This window comes from Anser brachyrhynchus (assembly GCF_964034855.1).
Source record: "Anser brachyrhynchus genome assembly, chromosome: 5".
Taxonomy (NCBI): Eukaryota; Metazoa; Chordata; class Aves; order Anseriformes; family Anatidae; genus Anser; species Anser brachyrhynchus.
Genome location: NC_137699.1, coordinates 48384750 through 48397458, shown reverse-complemented (window position 1 = coordinate 48397458; position 12709 = coordinate 48384750). Strand labels below are relative to the sequence as shown.

At 44.7% G+C, this 12709-nt stretch overlaps 1 long non-coding RNA gene across 1 annotated transcript in view; it reads left to right on the top strand.

Annotated features, from left to right (window-relative positions):
• LOC308195659 overlaps positions 1-12709 on the top strand; it is a 109351-nt gene that overhangs the window by 92751 nt on the left and 3891 nt on the right. Inside the window, exon 6 of the long non-coding RNA XR_013951696.1 lies at positions 6345-6433. This is a non-coding gene — a long non-coding RNA (uncharacterized lncRNA). The remainder of the gene's footprint in view (positions 1-6344; positions 6434-12709) is intronic.

Below are 12709 nucleotides of genomic sequence, written 5' to 3'. Positions count from 1 at the left end.
AAAATGCAGCAGCACTAGGGATGATATCACAGCTGTATCAGAAAACTCATTCCAAAATGAATATACTCAGGACTCCACCAAGTGAAACAAACACTGTAATGGGTGAGTCATGATAAACTGTAGAAAAAGGGGAGTTCAGGATATTTAACAGAAAGACAAAGGTCACATGCAAGTCAGTAGGAGATGGAATTATGTTATCAGACCTTAATTTTTGCTCCTTCAGAAAGTAAGTAATGCAATTCTAATTGAAATACAAGTAGTCCTTTGCAGAAAGACAAAACAAACTGGTTAGCGAGACACAATATGCAGAAGTATGTCATTTGTTACCAATACCCTGAGCCTAGCCAAAAGGGGTTACATTGCTGAGTGGCTGGAATTTGACCAATCTTGATTTCCAAGTAAAAGTAAAGGTACGTTTTGACAAAGAAAATGTGGGGGAAAAGGTGGGGCGGATGGAGGGAAATCACTGTAAGGGAGAGGGCAGGTTGTTTAATTAAAAGGAAAATGATGGCTGGTGACCAGAAAATTTGGTATTTGGGGAAAAGTAGAGGGAATATTGACAAGAGGGAGTAACCTCAAAGTTTGAGGTGTTTCTCCCACTTCCCCAGTGCTTTCCAAAGAGGCTCTGAAGAACGCTCCTCCTTACATCATTTGTTGCTGTGTGTTGCAGGAAATGAATGTATTCTTAACAGTGTAAGACCTTATGAAGGGAAGGTGATTTTATTTTAAACAGATCTATTGCCAGTCCCTCATGCTCAATCTCTGACTGCTCAGGTATGTGTGCACAAACACTTCTCCTGTGTGTTCTCATCTGCTCAGGATCTTTCTTGTCTGCATCTGGGGAGGCAGGGACACGAGATGCCGACAACTGAGCCCTCACTGTGGCTCTTGGCAGTGACAAACTCCTTCAAGAAAGGCATATGTTTGTTTTATCCAGGCAAGACAAGGGCCAAAAATGTAGGTTGGCAACAATGAAAGCTGTTACTAAAGAAAAGAGCTGTAAGAGGAAAAATGCCAGTCTGCATTATCAGTTAAGATCTTCCCAATCTGTTTTATCATCCTCCAGCCTATGAGACTGGCCTCATCTCCACCCCACTTGGCCAGAGGATGAGGGCATCCCGGGGCATTCGTAAGGCTGCTCCCCCAGGGAGGGAGGTGAAGAGCTCACCCTCACTGCTCTCCCTGCAAGCAGTGTAACTTTGCATATTTTTTCCTGACTGCCTGGCATCTTACGCTAAAGATAGGGTGGTAAAACTTTATAAATTGCAACCCTTGGGGGGGGGTGGGGGGGTGGGGAAGATGTTTTACAATCACTTCATTAGAGTTGCGCTATCCTTCCTGCGCTGAGCTTTTCTTAAAGATCAGAAATGATGTGGCTGTTAGACTAAGCATCCATCTCTATACCTACACAGTTAATTTAAGGGACACTCTTAGCCAGGTCCCATCAGAGGGAAAAGGATAATACACTATTAAAGTTGCAATTACTGTATTAGGTTCGTAATGTAAATCCATATACCAGCTGTTATAACGCAGCAAAAGAGGAGGGGGAAGTCTGGCAAATAATTTTTGTGGACTTTTATATAGCTGCTCATAACAGTGAAATTAAATGAATACACGTGTATGCGTGTACAGCTAGATTTATAGGCTCTCTTTAAAATGTGCGTATTTCAGGTCCCGCTGAAGTAGCAGAAAACAAGCTGGGATTGTTTCACCTGCGTAGCTGGCCTTCTGCTTTCATGTAGTCTTATACTCTTTGCAATACCAGAGGGACCCACCTATGCCTCCAGCGCAGCCACGTCTTGGGGCAGGTACGGAAATTCAGGGGGCTGACCTTTGGAGCGCTGCGAAGCAGGAAGGAAGCTAAAATTGCAAAAAGCATTTCCTTTGGCAAGTGCTACCCCCTTCCCTGCGCCAGGACCCCTCAGTGAACCAGAGTCTTCAGGGCATCCGTGCTAGCAGTAGCACAAAGCCCTGCTTAAAATCTGTGATTTTTTTTTCCCCATGTATTTTCTCTCCCTTAGATATCCTTGGCTAGATCTCCAGCCAGGGCCAACCTACTGTAGTTCTGCCTGTTTCAGCAGAGCTTTGCTGATTTGGAGCTGAGAATGTAACTCTCATTCAGCAGAAATGAAATGCCTTGTTCAGCCACCGGTGTGTCGTTTGAGCTGGAGGACAATGCATACATGGAAGTATGCACAGTAAGAGTTCCTCTTTGTGTGTCCCACCACCGGAATGGTGCAGAGGTCCACAGGGGATGTCCTGAGCACAGTTTAGGAGTACATATGATCACTTTCTAGAAGTATTCATCCTGCAGTTGAGTACCTTGTGATTTTATCTTCTATATTTTTCAACTTTCCATCTTACTGCAATAATTCTGTTACCAGCCTTTCTTTTTTTATATAAATACAGCCTATGTCAGTTTTCCAAAGTTACTGAGGTCTTTCTGCATGATATTCCTACGCTTTGTCACACTAGTAATACTTCCTCAGTCTGTGACATAAGAAAAATTTTCGTATATATATATTTAAATGTCATATTTATGTAACTTCCTTTTTGCGAATACCTCTAATGAAATTGTTGTACAAGAGCAGTTCATGGACAGTATTTGTGGTTCCTCCCTGTGTAGGATACTCTGTTGGCATGGTCCCTCCTTTTCCAGTAAAGCCTCTGTCCTGTTGCACTGGCCTGATCGCTGCCACATTTGTGCTGTGAATTGCACATGCTGACTTACACAGTAATTTCCCAATTGACACGATTGTAAATGCTTTACCAAAGTCCAGATAGTTATAATTTTGTCTTTTTTATTCTTCAGAAAAGTCAATTACCTCGGGCATAAATAGCAGATAACCTTTGGTTAGCTCAGACTGTTTTTCCCCATTTACTTTCATGTTTTTGATATATATATATATATATCTATATATCTATGTGTGTGTATGTCTGTATTCAAAAATGTTCTTAACAAATTGCGGAGAACTGCGCTCAGGCAACAGGACATATAGTTACCCAGATCACTTTTTGTTTTCCCTGTGCTGTTCTCTGGGGAGCCAGTGCCCCTCGACAGCATTGCTCGGTGTTCTGGTCACTCAGAACCGGGAGGAAGCTCACCCCCTCCTGTTCCTTCCGTCCCCATCTGAACACACCACCTCGCATTTCCACTCCCTTCTTTCTCTCCTGTTATCCATCATTATATATATATATATATATATGTGCTTTCTTCCATTAAATTCAGTGTCACTGTCATTATAGAAAACTGAAGTAAAGTACTCATTTAGATTTGGAGCCGTACTTGAATTATCTCTGATCTTTACATCATTCCCATTTCAGAGCGGTTCCATTTTTTCCTTGTTCTCCTTTTATTTATATAGCTGAGGTACCATTTGTCATTTTAATTTCCTTTGCAATGCTTCACTTTTAGCAGTCTCCACTGTATTTCTGCACTTTCTGACTTCCAAGTCAGTTTTCATTGCTGATCTGTCTCTTTTTCCATGTCTTCTAAGTGCTCTGATTACTTGGACTTAGAGTGATTAACTTTGCTTTGTTTTAAAAGAGATGTGGGGTCTTGTGGCGAGAGGCACATCCCACGCGTTGGGGCGTGTGACTGGGTGTGGAGCTGAAGCTGGCCTGGTCCCTCCATCGCTGTGGAACTGGGAGCAGGCTCCTGCTTGGAGGAGGGACAGAGGGAACCCAGAGCTCAGCACCGCCTCAGAGATTGTTGCCAAGAGGTATGTAGGACAATCTGTATTTCAGGACTGCACTGGCAACCTGCGATGTCTGATCTCCCTGTGAGTAATAGCCATTTTGAAGGGATTATTCATCATGTTAGATCTGAAGCATTTCACTAAAATTGTTGTTTTTCCCCCCTCCCAGCTTACTTGAAGGTTTCTTTGATCTGAATGTCACGCCCTTTCTAAATTGAAGTCCTTGAATTATTTGGTCAACTTATTTTCACTAGTTGTTTCCTGGTAGTTCAATAAATAGTAACAGATCTATTTTTGTTTATTCTTTGATTTAATTTTAACTGAGCCAGCCCATGCCTGCTCACTGCAGGATTCTTGTCTATGATTAGCTCTTGCATGATGTATTCCCTGCTCACTGAAACCAGGTCTTAACTGCAGCTCTACATATTGACTCTGGTGAAGAAATCTGACTTTCCCAGTGAGTATCTAGACCATAATATTGCTGGCAGTATTTGTTCTAGGCATTGGATGTGAGATTTCTGTGAGAGCATTATGGAGAACTATAGCCTTTCCTGATGCTGTTCCTTAGGCTGTTGGAGATGCAGTAGAGTCAACTTTTATTGTCCTTCTGCAGAATTATTACGTCTTGAACAATCTTCTGCCCATGCTGTCTTGTCTTTCCTTTATAAGCTACCATGTCATGGCACTACAACATCAATTTGCCAAGATAATCTCTATTTCCATCTTTCCTGAACAGCATGTACCTTTCAAGGATTTGCAGAACACAAGGAAATAGATTAGTTTTTATGACCGTGCTTTCCGTGTGACTTTCACATCCTTTATTCTGCGCTAGTAAAGTATAAGTAGCCCTTTCTCTAACTTTTCTTAACCTTATCTTCTGCCTTAGCCTGACAGAGAATGGAGGCAAATACTTCCACCTGCATGTTAAATAATCATGTGGAATTTCAGTCATGCCCTTTCTTCTTTTTTTTTTTGTGCTGAATATTACTGTGAGATCCCAACAATAATAACAATACTATTTCTCTTTTTTAACGGCTTGCTTTCCAGAGGCACACGTGCACACACACACACACACACACAAAAAAAAAAAAGCAGTAAAATCTTCCCTCGGAAACCTGTTTGCCTTGTCTGAGGAACAGGTATTTCGGGGTCTTTATTGGGAATATCTGAGCTGTACAAATACTATGCTAACATTCACAGCCCCTTTAAAGGAAGCCAGTGCTCTTAGCACGTTCATCACATATCATCCCCGTCGGAGGCGTGCCAGAAACATCAGCCTCCTTGATTTTTTTCCCATCCTTTATTGTGTATTCCACTATCCATCTGTTATGAATCACTCATAAACCTAGCCTAATCATGACAAATATGTGAAGAACTAATTTGCAGTTCACAAGATGAACTGAATTGGGTTGAATAATGAAGGCACTGATGCCAGACTTGATTTGATTTGTATATGTTTAGACACATTTTGAAGTCAACAGGGAAGTATATGCAACTTGCAGAGCTCAAGTGTTTCCTGGTTATTATCTTCCTTTTCTAATAATCAAATTCATTTGCAAGTAACCACAACCGAGCAACCCAATAACAAAAGATTTATACCATGTTGGCAGTTGAAATGGCCATTTCATTTGTAATGGGAGTCTGTTGTGAGGTGGATCCTCAACAGTGCTTCTCATCTTCAGATCTACCTGTTTATGCAATTGTTATGATTTACAGTGTCATGGAGAAGAATCTGTTACAGTTTCTGCAAGTAAGCTAGATGCTACATCAGATAACCAAGTTTCCTAGAGCTATTAGCCACGTATAGCTCAGATAAATTGTTTTCCTTGTGTTAGGAAGTCAAAGTAAACCTGTTAAAACAATAACAGTACATCAATATCTTAAATTTCCTATTAAGATCCATTTCCCTGCAGCTCCTCCAGCTGAGGGGAGAGTGAGTCAAACAGCTAAAGGAAGTAACGTTTTTAACATCTTAATTCAAGAGGGTGCAGGGCCATATTATGAAAATGAAGTTCATGTGCTGTAAAGAAAGTAATGTTTTTACTGAATTGAGAACTTGATGTCAATAGTGCTTTTCAGTTGTGGAAGCCTGTTGTTTATTGCAGCAGCAGGTTTTGTGTGAGTTCCTTCCTGATTTACTATGATTCACATTGATAGACTTCTAGTCTGTGACACTGCCATCACAAATGATAATTTATAACAGCTTTAGCTCTGCTCTTTCAGCACTGGTTTTCAAGGACTAGAGCCAAGAGCTATTCACCAGAAGTAAATCTGGGAGGAAGTTCACTTACTATGAATATTAATTAATGTTTATATACTACTGTTTATTTTGTTATGCAGTGATTTAATTCAGAGTATTCAAAATAGTGTTGTATGGGTGAAGAGATTCAGTGGCCATGTGCTCAATTCATTTCAGAGATAAACCTGCTTCCATTCATTTTCTTTTATGATATAACCTGAAAACAAGCTTTAGTCAATGCAGCAGAAAGGAGAGTGCATAAGCCGGTGACAAGTGGTGCTTCTCTGTTCTCTGTAATTATGCAATAAAGAGAAGATGTTCAGATTCACCTCCAAGCCCTTCCCCCGCGTTGCTCTTCCTATGTGCTAGAGTTAACCTCTTCACTTTGCTGCTTTCTTTTTATTCAGGCTAATCGTCTCCTTGCGGAGGCACTACTGCAAGTGATTGAGATGAAGGGGTGTAGCATCATCTTGATGCTGAAGAGCATTCATGGAAGGTGAGTGCCTGACTTCCCAGCAGAATGAGAGAAGAATACACAGCTTAAAAAAAATTCATCTGTGAGAAAAACAGGAATGGCCGTGTCATTACAGATTGCTAGCATGCTTGGATTTTTCATGATGTAGTACATAAAAGTATTGTCATTTTGTATTTTGTAATCAGAAGCCTGCACTTTTGCTCATGGTTCTTGCAAAACTTTAGTTTTATTAGGCTATATGCTCAAAAGGTGCCTCTCATCTCAAATCCACGAAACGAGTAACAACCCCACAGGAAGGCCCAGTAAGTCTCATTTTCTGGCATCAGCACTTCTCTCCCTTAGGGTATAACCCCAAAGCCCGGAACTGCTCACTGAAGGGGGCTGAGTATCAGAGCCAGTCAGCAGAGCCTGCCAGGTCCAAGCCCTCTTCGTAAGAGGGTGAGGTGGCCACGGTCCCTGGTCCCTGGGATGCCTCCTTCCCCCAGCCTGCCCGCAGAGCACAGCCCCTCCTCAGCCACCCCTCTGGCTTCTCAAAGGGCTGGTGCTGGTGGCTATCCTCGCCCTGTGGGCACACCAGCCTAGCAAGACCTTTCCTTTTCCTTGCATGCATGGTATATGTCAGACAAACCTTAAATAATTTGCACCTACTTCAGTAAGTAGCTCAGAAGTGTAGCATCCCACAGTAATGAAGAAAAACCCTTATTCCGTTAAATTAGGCGTTAGGCATAATGTGAGCTGCATTCCTCCATCATCTACACCCAAATTTCCTTGGTGAAGTCAATAGGAGCTGGGCCTGTAGGGTTAAGAAAATAACTTGACCCATTTAGGTGGCACAGAACAGACGCGGGTGGATTGCACAGAGTAAGGAGCGAGCAGAGTGTTGCCCATTGTATTTACTATCATGTTTGTTGGGGGAGCTAAATTATTCTTACTAATTCTGCTAGCAGTGTAATACACTGTCTCAGTAATGGAAAGCATATGAAAGCAAGCAGATGGTGAGAGCAGAAAAAAATCCGAGCGTGTCCTGATAATGTAGTAAGCAAGTTCATTTTTTTGGCATTAGGCTTTCATAACCGAGGCATGGTGATAACAAGTACAGACACATTTTTAGAGCACAGTTCATCAAAAATTATAGCCAGTTTCATTGCAGGGCAATGGAAGATTACTTTCTGAGACTTCTATACAGATAAAAACTAGATGTGAATGTTGTTGAATTAGACCCATCATTTATTACTGCTAGCAGATGAGTGACAGAACAGATACTGGTCAGAGAGATTCCGTCACGGCTCCTGCGATTGCTCATATCATTACAAACAGAGTCTTTCACCCATTATTTTGCAAATATGTAGCCACCCTGCATTCCAGAGAAACCACAGATACTTCGATACAGGGTGTTATCACAGTGGGCAGTATTGGAAATTCAAAATATTTTACTTCGCTTTAGAAGTATTCGGTCTCTGGTTTGGAGTTTTGTAGTTCAAGGTTGTTTCGCCTTGGACATCTGCGTGTGTATCTGCAGCACGTGAGGATCCCAGCCCGACTGACAGCCCCTCGCTTCTCCTCCCCACGTCCCTCCTGTGTGGAAGGCAGAGCACAGCCTCAGCAGGAGACACCCTGACTTGTTTAGCGCGTCAGAGAAAACGGAGCCAACCTTGACTCACTGCCTGAGCAAAGGGCCCTAAAATGCACTTTCCGGGGAGGATGCGAACCAGCCAGATTACCACCAAATCACATCTCAGGACAAAACATGTGCAGAAACGAGGCCAGATTTACCATTTACACTATCTGTCTTTTTACTATTCTACAGAGAAGAGGCACATTCATTTCTGTTATAACTTCCTTTTGAAGCAAGGCAGTTGCACCTTTGTGTGACTTCAGATAGCTTCAGCCATTCATCATGAGATGTGGCAGCAAGCAAGGCCCTTCCTTCAGCTTCCAGGAGTTTGTTTCAGATGGAGTAAAGGAGGAGGAGCTGTGAAACGCACTGCTGCAGCGATGAGAGGAAATGCCAGTGTATAATCCAGGGAATAAACAGATCTGAGCAGGCTGATCTCTTCTGCAGGGAAGAGGGGTGAGGAGAGACAGCCCCATTTCTCATTAAAGCATGTAATTGGTTACAATGCTCTTTTTTCATCATGCAGTAACACAGCATACTAAGTAATGCAAGTTTTTTTCAAATATTTCATATGCATCTGGTTCATTCCTGACTTCAAGAAACAAAGGCAAGAGAGCCTTTTTGATTGCTTGATCCCTCTGAGGACACTGTTCTTGCTGCTTCCTGAGGAAAGTTGTCTCCCTTTATCTTTTTTTAGTAATGGCTTGCTGATTTAACCTCCCAGGAGATAATGTTTTTTTTTCTTCCCTCTTGCTTTTAGTGTCTCTGGCAAGTGGTAGGTGGTAGCATTCAGATTTCTTTGATGGCCCCGTGTCCTCTTCGTTTCATTACCCAGGCAGGACTTGGAGGAGGGAGGAAAAAGGATCAATGTCGTATCTTGGCTCCCAGCCCTCTTCCTGCTCCCTGGGCTGTGCCACCAGCCTCACCGATGCCACCTCCCCTCGCAGGGGCTGGGGGCAGGTGACCCAGGGCCACCTCTGCTGCCAGGGCAAAGCCTGAGCCTTTCTCCCGGCAGAGCCTCGGGCACTGCCCCCCTGCAATCCGCGAACCTCTCCTGCAGTGACATGACCTTGCTCCCAAATTGTTTAGGCTGAGGCCAGCGAGCCTGTTTTCAAAGCAAAGTGCTGCTCTGCCTGTGCAAATCTCTCTTGATTTTTGCTTGATAATTCCCCCAGCAAGGAGGTTTAAATGCAGTGTCCGTATGCAGTTGTTCTTTTCAGTGGTTTTCCTGTAATGAGCCATAACGTGTTGTGTCTTCGCACACCTCTGAACAAGGCTATGAAAACATTAGAGGATTTTTCTAACAACTGGTGAGTCTGCTGCTCTTCACAGCCACCACAAACCCTCCCGACTGATAAGCCTGGCTGCCCAGGGATGCCATCTTTACTTCTAGGGTCAGAGGAAAAACAAAAGGAAGGTGGGAGCTGCATCTGAATATTTTAAACAGCTAATTCCAATGGAAACCAGTGGCACAACAGAGGCTTCACGAACAGAGGCATCTCAGGTGTGTTGGTGGAGACACAACGGTGTGTAGAGGAGGGAGTTTGGGCAAGAAGGATGGAAGCTGAACTCTCTGCTCCTCTGCATCTCTGGGCACTGTGACGTGATTTGCTCAGTGTCTTGCCCACCAAGCAATGCCAGCGTATCCATAGCGATGCTGAGAGACTTAATTCACATGGAGCGAATTACATCCACAGCAGTGCTGTGTGCCCCTCGTACCTGTGCATAGCTCGGTGCCGGAGCAGTATTGTCCCCATGACGTCCTGTCCTTGAAAGGGGAGTGCAGGGCAGTACCCTGTGCCCGAAGTCACGGGCACAGCAGCGCCTGGGGGAAGCCTTGGGAGCGCTGCTGGCTCTTGCTGAGGTGTGCTTGGGCAGGCCAGGGTGCTCTCCCTGGGTCTGACCACCTGCGTGCTCCTCAAGCGTCCCTGCCGGAAATGACACAGCCCTGCGGCTCAGAAAAACCTTTCTGAAGAATAAGTTTTTAGCCTGGGTCTCCCACACCTGAGGCTTGTAACCTCACTGCTGGTTCATTTTCCTGTAGGGACAGAATATGTTACGGAGCCAGAATTTCATGGGTAAGTCAGTCCCAGCACCTGCTAGATCCACGGGCTGCAACCTCCCACCTCCTTCAACATTTGTATTTTCATCTATGGGAAATAGCAACGTGGTGAAGAATTCCTTTTGTTTCAAATATTTTATCATAGTGTTATCTTGCCTAGTCTAAATAATGGTCCCGCTTGCTCTTGAGAGTTGTACTCTGCAGGGGAAAGCGCTGACAAATTTTGTTGTTCCCAGAGCATCCCCCCCAGCACGGGGACACAGATATCTCTGTAACATGGGGCAGCTGTGTGGCTCTTGGTAGCATCAAGCCAGACGCATAGTAACTGAAAAAAAAGAGGAAAAATTGTACCTCCATGTCCCAAGCTGACCCACCACAGAGAAAGATCCAGGCTGCGATGCTCCTGCCCTGGCCGTGCCATTTCTTGCAGCAGGAAGCAGTTCACATCCCAGGCTCCGTTTCAGTCCCAGCTGTGTGTAAAAGCCCAGGTGCTCCGCGCCCTGTACAAATCAGCCGGATCGCTTCAGAGCCCGTGTCGGTTCCAGGTGGCTGGGCACAGCCGGCGTGGTCGGAGGGGCCGGCACGCAGCGGTTTGTCACCCTGGCATGTCCCAGCCCGGCTGCGGCCCGCCCAGCAAGGGCACGTGAGGATCTCTGAGTTTCCCCAGTGATCACACAGCATCCTGGAACAGTTCCGGAACAAACAGCGGCTGTATTTAGAAAGGCCTTAGCGTTGGGTAAATGTCCCACCCTGACACCTCAAAGCGTTTCAGTCCTTTTCCTGACTCAGTTGCTCACTGCGGTGGGTAAGTCCTTTCCATAGGAATTTGCCTGTGTTTTCCACCTGCAAACTGGGAAGAAAGGTATTTGGCCACCTCTGAGAAGGGCTTGGGGAGCTCTGCAAGAAGGGTGCTGTCAGGGATCAGATGCCTGCAGCAGCAAGTGGCATCGAATTAGCTGGAGAAGGGCTGGCTCTGTCACTGCAGCACTTGTTTGGGACCAGCTCCCGGGTGTATTAACACTCCACGTGCAACTTAGTCCGTCTGTGCCTTCATGCCTCTCCTGTACAACGGGGATGGTGACGTTCCTTTGGTTACATGAGTGCTGAGAGGTAGTGCATTAATGGTACTGAGACAATCACCATGCAAATACCCTGCAACAGTAGGTTTTTTTCATTTGTGTTCACTGACCTATTGGAGGAACGGAACTATGAGCACCTCAACTGTAGTGGGAAATGCCTGGAGAGCCAGGGCAGCCCCAGATGTCACTGAACATCACAGGGTGCCGAGTCCAAACCTGGGCTTAAATACAGACAGCACAGCTAATCCCTGCTTAACTCATAGTAGCCTGAACCTAAACATGAAATCCAGCCACCGAGTTACCAGAAATCTGAATCTGGATTTGGTTCCCCATTTTGTAACTCGGGCCTAGGTCTCGAAATTACCCAGTTGTCAGCTGCAATCTACTCTGAAGCTGGAGATTTATTTCTACAGGAGACAGGGAAACATATTATGTTGCCAAACTACTTCCAGTCTTTTCCAGAATTACAAGTCAGGGGATGGTGGGTAAGTCTTGTGATTCCATGCTACAATCTAAACCAGATGGGCTACTCTCCCAGCATAAATATTTAAGCAAAAAAGCAAAAAAACTGGCAGAAAAAGGTCTGTTTTCTGATTAATTGCAGTATTATGGCTTACATTATTTAATGAGATGCACATAAAGCTGGTTCACAAGATAGTTTGATCACCGGCTTAGATTCATCCCAATAAAATTTGGAATTTTTGTTTTCTCGGGGATAATGAGGTAACCATAGAATAATAAAGTGGCTGTGCTTATTAGAAACAGAAAACAGCCTGCAGAAGTAAAGCCCCTCCTGGTAAAGCTCATGTTAAATTAATCCAAATATACAAATAATTAAACGTGATCCAGCAAAACCATGTTACTAATATCAGCCCAGGTGAGATTAACAGAACAGAGCACAGACTGTGGCAAGTGAGAAAGGGGAGGATGAGGAGGAAATCTGTGGCCAGGTTTCTCGGTCCCTATCAAGGCAGAACTGCCGAGAGGCTCTGGTCCCCTCGCTGCACAGCACTGCGGTCCTGTTGCTTGTGTCAAGCGTGCGGGCTGAGAACTGTGAGGTTCTCTTTTGGGGGAAAAACAAGGTAAATACACAATGCCCTATAGCTGTCTTCAAAGGGGCAGGGCAGCGAGGGAGCCCGTGCACATGGCTGGGACGGGAGTTGTTAATGGTGACGAGAGAGAGGGTTTACCTGCATCAAGCCTAGAGACAAAAATGATGAACCTGCAAGCCTGGAGACTCAGGTTGAATGTCTGCTGGCTGCTCCTGTGCCTTCATGCATGTGCTGACCTTCCCGGGCTGCAGCAGCCCAGAGCTGCTGGCATGGATTTGGGGATGGGGCAGTCAGAGGAGGAAGGCATAGGCAGATGGATGCCCTAGCGGACTAGGATGCTCCGTACTTTTAATTCATTTCTATGCTAAATAAACTGGATTTGCTCAAAAAAACAAAACAAAACAAAACAAAAAAACAGGGAGCAAAATTCTTACCTCCAAGAGATGCAGGAAAGCACATCTGCATGGGGGCGGCCTGAGAAGGACAGGG